The following is a 7,097-nucleotide window of genomic DNA, read 5'->3' as shown; positions in this document are numbered from 1 at the left end:
TTGAGGTCAATGAGATCAGCATCAAACAGACAATTATTGAATTCTTCAACAGGTCCATGTCTAACAGCATCCCCTCCTTTCTTTTCATGTTGTCCCCTCACCACATTAAAATCACCTAACATGACCCAAGAAATCAAAATCCCTTGAGCAAGCAATTTGATATCCCTCCACAACTCTCTTCTTTCTTCCACACAGTTTGAAGCATACACTGCCGAACACAAAAACTCCATGGATGATCCTCTTATTTTAATTTTCAAATGTATTAGCTAAGAAGATGTAAACAAGCAATCTACTTCCAACTGAGTGCCATCCCAACCCACCCATATTCTAGTGGCCTCCCCCTTCTTTACAGTTATGAACATACTTCCACTCTCTTTTCAAAGAAGAAAACACAGAATCAATATTTTCCTCTCACTTTTGTTTCAACAAGGATCTCTAACTTAATATTTTTTTTCATTCAACATATACTTCACCCCTCTTTGTTTTTCAGGGTCATTAAGGTCCCTTATATTCCAACACAAACAATTCATTTAGTAACCTTCTTAGATTGTTACCCTGAGCTCTCATAGCCCCCTTCTTTACCCCCACATCTTGAAACATTTTCTACATATTAGGTGTCACCTCAATACGCTGGGGTTGAAGGGACATATTTTTGCATGACCCCCTCCTTTAATAGGGAAAGCAGACTTAGCAAGGTTAGTGGAAGAAGAAGCTTTGGTCATACCTTATTTGTTCACTTTGGCTATGGAGGGATTTACTGGGATTATGAAGAAGCTTGAAGTTGATGGTAAAATCTCTCATCTTATCTTTGCAAATGATCTTATGTTCTTTGTAAAGGTTGTCCGTGACTCCATCATAGCTAGTTTGGGGGCCCTAGATGAGTTTGCTTCCTACTCTAGGTTGCATCTCAATAGGGCAAAGTCCTTTATTATTTTATGGGGCCTCAAACTAGCAGTATGCAACTTTTGGAATTAATGGTTTTCAAGGAAACTAAGTTACCAATTTAGTATCTTGGTATCCCTTTTGTTTCAGGTAGACTCACATTGACATATTGCAATCCTATTTTGGACCTCATCTGAACAAAGCTGGAAGGTTAGAAGACTAGATTTCTCTCCTATGCTGGAAGATAACAGTTGGTCTCCTCTGTTCTCCAAGGATGCCATATCAATTGGTTAGGAATTTTTTCTCTACCACCTTATTCTAAAGTGGAGATAGAACAAGGTATGATGCTGGTTTATCTCACTTGGCTACCATTGAAGAAATTTTAAGAGATGGGGAATGGCATCCAACTCCTGCTACTACCTTACATCTTTTTTTTATTATTTTTTGATAAATAGCTACTACCTTACATCTGATGGAAGCTTGGAGAGGGCTCCCTCCTATTCCTAGACTTCACTATCCTAAGAAGGATTTAGTGGTCTAGAAAGGGCACTAAATCAGCCTGGCAGATTGTTCGAAAAAAGGAGACAAAGATATCTTGGGCCAAGATTGTTTGGTTTGATGGTAATATCCCAAGACACTCATTTACAACATACTTATTGATGCTTTACCTACAAAAGATCAACTTATCAAGAGAAAGATAAATGTCAATCCTCAATGCACCTTCTGTTGGGCAGGTATGGAAAGTAGAAATTACTTATTTTTTGAATGCCCTTTTACTTATGCTTTATGAGGAGATGTGGCTTCTTTTTGCAATCAAAAGGGGAGGAACCCTATAAACATTCTTGATAGTAATTGGGAATGGATCAAACATGAATTCCACGATGAAGATCCGTTGAGAGTAATTGGGAAGTTAGCTTTATGTGCCACAGTGCAACACTTATGGCAAGAGAGAAACTTCAAGATCTTAAAATCTAAAAATAGGATCAGACCTCAAATTATTGATGCAATTGTCTCAGATGTCAAAGTTAAGTGCTCTAGGGTGAAATTTGTGGTTGATTGTAATCCTAGAAATCAATTCCTCATGTTTATGTGGGGCATTCATGTTAGTTGGAAGGTTGTGATCCCAAAAGCTTGCTCTTGGTTTATGCCTCCATATAATATGGTAGCTTTACATTGTGATAGGTCCCTTTCACAAGTTCGCGCTTCTTATGGAGGAATAGTCCAGGTTAGGAAGGGGACTCCTTTACTGCCTTATTTTGGTCTTAGGGAGAAGACTAATATTTTATGGCTTGAACTCATGGCTATCCTTAGAGGAATTATTATTTGTATAGAAAACAACATGATGGAGATTTCTATTCGGTCAGACTTCAAATTGGTTGGATATGCTAAATGGAGAAATTGAGGGACCATGGGAGACTAGAGCTATTAAAAGCAAGATTCTTCACATCTCTGGTTCATTATCTATAAAGGAATTCAAGCATGTTTGGAGGTAGGTTAATAAGCCTGTGGATTACCTAACATTTATGGCTATATCTCAGGTTGAGCATATTATTTAGCCTCAAGACTTTATTGATAAGCTGAATGATTTAATGATAGAGGATTCAGTTTTTAGGATTTACTACAAGTTGTAATCTGTTTATTTTTTTCCTTCGTTCACTTTGTAATGTAGGGTCTGTCCTGCTTTGTTTTCTAGGGGCCTCAACTTCATTCTTTCGGTCAGTCCAAATATGGAGATAGAGGTTGCCATTTCTTGTACATTTTTTTCCTTTTTCAATATATACATATTACTTAACAAAAAAAATACCCTTGAACCCACATCTCAGAACCCAGAACCATGAACTGACTAGTTTAAAGAACTGTGTGAGGAAAAGGGGGTTTGCATGTAGTTGACCCTTTCTCACACTCCGCAGTAATATGGCATAGTGGAGAGGAGAAATAGGACACTCTTAGATATAGTTAAGTCAATAATGGCACAAGCAAACCTCCCAATATCTTTCTGGGGGATGCTCTTTTGACTGCGGCCTACATCCTTAACCGAGTGCCTTCACAGTCAGTTCCTTCGACTCCCTATGAGTTATGGAATGGCACAGAGCCAAATTTAGTGCATATGCGACAATGGGGATCAACAGGTTAAGTTCACTGCACCTCCCATAAGTTTGGGAAGCTTGGACCAAGAGCTAGGAAACACATTTTTATAAGATAGTTTGGGAAGCTTGGGCCAAGAGCTAGGAAACACATCTTTATAAGATATCTCAACAGCTCGAAGGGTTACGTTATATATGGTGGACACCTTAACAGAGGAATGACGGAGATAGAATCATGTGATGTCGACCATATTGAGACATATTTTCCTAGCATTGGTGACGCCAGAAGGGATCTCAACCTCTTTGAGATAGAGGATGAGGAAAGCATCTCACTGACTCTTGGCGAGGGTGGGAAATTAACTCATCCTGTAATCACCAAAGAAAGTAAGACCGATCATCAGGCTAGTGGGAGTGTACGAACAATGGGAGTGTACCACTGGACAATCATCAGGATTCTCTCACATGTAGGAGTACTCATGGGCATAGTCTCCATCGTTGTTTTGAGATTGAAGGAGAAGCTCTCATTTGTGTTCCAAAAGATAAGGATGAGCCCACTTCTTTGCGAGAGGTGCTCTCCTCACCTACTAAGGATTTTTAAAAAGCTATTATGGAGGATGAACTGAGTTCTATAAGTTCTACCAAGTATACGAATTGGTTGACCTACACCCTGGGCGTAAGACCGTTGAAAATAAATGGGTTTCAAAGGTCAAACGCAAGGCGGATGGTTCAATTGACAAGTATAAGGTACGCCTTGTGGCAAAGGGCTATACCCAAAGGGAGGGTGTAGACTATGATGAGACTTTCAACCCAGTGGTGAGAATTGCCTCGATTCACCTCATAGCCATTGTCGTAAAATTCAATTTGGAACTCTTTTAGATGGATGTTAAAACTGCATTTCTCAATGGAGAACTAGATGAGGAGATACTTATGGATCAACCAATGGGTTTCGAGGTCAAAGGACAAGAGCGCAGAGTCTTCCATCTCAAATGTTCCATATATGGCCTTAAATAATCGTCTAGGCAATGGTACTTTAAATTTCATCATGCCATTGCCTCAATTGATTTTAAAATGATTGAAGAGGACCACTGTGTATATGTGTGTGAGAGTAGCGGCTAGAAAAGGATCTCTCCTTTTTTAGCCCTCTCCCTTCTCTCTTTTCTTCTTTGCTTTCTCTTCCATGTGTGTGTGCCTCCATGGGCACTACACCACTGTATCACTGTTCGGAGATACGTGGGGGCCTATTTCATGGGGCTCCTCTCTCTCTCTCTCTCTCTCTCTCTCTTTTTCTCTCTTAAGGAGTACGGTTCAAAGGTACATCCTCCTTGGGTTGATGATGGTCCAATAGGGTATTGGGATCATGCAAAAGGGATTTGGAGGACCTAGGGCTATGAACCTAGGACACTAGGGTGGGGCCCAATTCCTAAGAAAATGGCTTGAAAATTGGTTTGGTCCAGAGATTAGGGTACATGTTAGGTTATAAAATTGGGAAGGTGTTAGGCACCCAATCTACCTAGTTCAACCTGTCTTCTTACTAGATGCTTAAAGAACAAACATTTTCTATAATAATTCTATACTGCATGCATAGCTAAATTATGACACATATATATTGATAAAAGAAATAATTACATATGTACACAAAAATGAGGAAAATAAAGAGTCTACATTGTACTAATTCGGGTGGGAGATTATACCTAAGCTTAACCCATGTTTCGGGTTGGGAGGGGTGGGCCCCCGATTGGTGCAGATACGAACTTTCTTGTGAATTCTCCTAGCATAGGGTCTTGACTTCCAACTTCCTTTCTCGAGAGATGCTAATTGTGGTGATCTTCAAATAGAGGTTTGGCTAGGGAAGAGTAATTCCCAAGCTTGTAGTTTGACAAAACTTCAACAGAACTTCGGTAAAGCTTTTGACTAGAGAAGGCTACTTCTAGATTAGGGTTTCGATAGAGCTTCGGCTAGGGAAGGCTATTTTTGAGATTTGGATTTTGACAGAGCTGTGGCTAGGGAAGGCTACTTTTGGGATTTGGATTTCGGTAGAACTTCGACTAGGGAAAGCTACTTTCGGGCTAGGGTTTGGGTGGCACTTCGGCAGGGCTTCAGCTTGGGAAGGACTAGGTAGGTCAAGGAATGGGCTTAGGAGGGTGCCACACTAGGTAAGGGAGGGGCTAGTGGGTGGCAATGCAAGGCAAGGGAGGAGCTAGGGGATTGGCCATAAGGCAAGGGAAGAACTCCTAAGGAGGGGAGAGGGGAACCACCAAGGGAAGGGAGAAGTGTTTTCTCAAGTGTGGCCAAGTGTGCTCACATGTTCTCAAGTGTGCTTTTTCAAGTTTTTTTTATATGGGAAGTAAGTTACAGCCAGGAAGTTCGAATTTGAGACCTCCTGGTGAGCATGGGATTTTTGCACACCACTGCTCACCAACTACACTAGGCAGTTATTGTTTAAAATATTTATTGCTTTTTGAAGTTGAGGGGGGTATTATAGATTTCTTGGACCAATGGAGTGAAAAAGGGAATTTTTTAGCAAATAGGGTGCAACAGCGTAGGGAACACTAGTAGGGGCGTGGGGTTGTAGGATTTTTTTCAAAACATCACACCTAAAGTTGGGCAGTGGGCAAGGGTTACGGGGCCACGAGAAAGGGTCATGGAGGCTCTTGGCAAGGTAAGGCCACGGCACGTGCATGTGGGGCCGCAACACATGCGTGGGGCCATGACACTAGCTCACGGGGCACGAGGCCTGCAGGGGAAGGGTCACAGGGGGTGCAAGGTTGTGGCATGGGGCTACATGGCCATAGGATGCGGGGACACAGGCAAGGGGCGCGGGGCTGTGAGAAAATGGTAGGGGTGCAAGTAGGGCGAGGACACGACATGAGTGTGCAAGGCAGCGTGGTTGTGAGGCAACGGCGCAAGCAAGGGGTGGAGTGCGTGGGCCTGGGGTGTGCATGTGTGGAGCTAGGGTGTGCATGTGTGGGGCTAGGGTGTGTATAGTAGGTGGGTGTGCATGGGGTTGGATGTGTGGGGGGTTGGGGTGTTCATGTGTGATGCTAAGGTGTGCATGATGGGCGGGTGTGCATGGGGTTGGGTGTGTGTGGGGGGGACAGGGGTGTTCATATGTGGGGTTGGGGTGTGTATGGGGCACGAGGTGTGTGTGTCGGGGGCTGGGGTGTGCGGGGAATATTCTATGGAATATTCCCAAATCATGATCCAAGGGCTTCAATGGGTTTTGTCTTCCACTGATGATTACAGGAGATCCGACAGTCCAATTTTAACGCACCATATGCCAATGGAATCATGATTCTAAGTACTATCCATCCTTATAGTCACTTTATATTGGATTCCTTTGTATATGTGATGTCACAATTAGACCCTTCTTTTCTCCAGCCTAGGGTTTCTGGGGTTTTCAGATGTGTAGGGAGTGTTTTAAGGTTGGGCTACCTCAATCAGTTGTCATCTCTATTGATCGAAAGCGAAAGGTCATGTCCTCAATCGGTGAGTCATCATAGCCAAGGGAGGGTGACAAAATAAGATGTCTATAAAATGCCCATCTTTAGATGGGGCCTATGCCACAGCCGAAGGGCAAAGAAAAGAATGACCATATTTTGTCACCCGAAGCATGTACTGCCATCACTTTGCTTAAAGGTGACGGAGTTGCAAATGCAATAGTTAATATCTTTTAACTACTTACAATGTTTAGAGTCTTACCTGGTTTATATGGTTCTTGAGTCATCATTTGCAGTAATTCGTGCCATTCCTGTAAAAGATGTTTGTATCTGGCTATCGTTTGTAGGGATTTGCACCATTCCTACAAAAGGTGTTAGTATTTGATTTGTTTTCTGAGCCATCATTTGTAGGGATTCACTCCATTCCTGCAAAAGATACGAGTATCTAATTTGGTTCTTGGGCCATCTTTTGCAGAGATTCTCACCATTCCTACAAAAGATGTGAGTATCTGATTTGGTTCTTGAGCCATCGTTTGTAGAGATTAGTACCATTCCTGCAAAAGATGTTAATACTCATTCTGTTCTTAAGCCATCGTTTTCAGGGATTCACACCATTCCTGTAAAATATGTGAGTATCTAATTTGGTTCTTGAGCCATCGTTTGTAGGGATTCACACCATTCCTGCAAAAGATGT

General features: G+C 42.1%; 1 long non-coding RNA gene across 1 annotated transcript; it reads left to right on the top strand.

The window, feature by feature from the left end:
- The first annotated feature begins 258 nt into the window (after positions 1 to 258).
- LOC122065167 lies at positions 259 to 1,570 on the top strand. Its single transcript, XR_006135938.1, has 3 exons — positions 259 to 787; positions 1,033 to 1,221; positions 1,338 to 1,570. It is a non-coding gene; the product is annotated as an uncharacterized LOC122065167 (long non-coding RNA).
- Positions 1,571 to 7,097: the final 5,527 nt, after the last annotated feature.

Source organism: Macadamia integrifolia, unplaced genomic scaffold (genome assembly GCF_013358625.1).
Source record: "Macadamia integrifolia cultivar HAES 741 unplaced genomic scaffold, SCU_Mint_v3 scaffold1910, whole genome shotgun sequence".
Taxonomy (NCBI): domain Eukaryota; kingdom Viridiplantae; phylum Streptophyta; class Magnoliopsida; order Proteales; family Proteaceae; genus Macadamia; species Macadamia integrifolia.
This window is presented reverse-complemented; position numbering and strand designations above follow the sequence as displayed.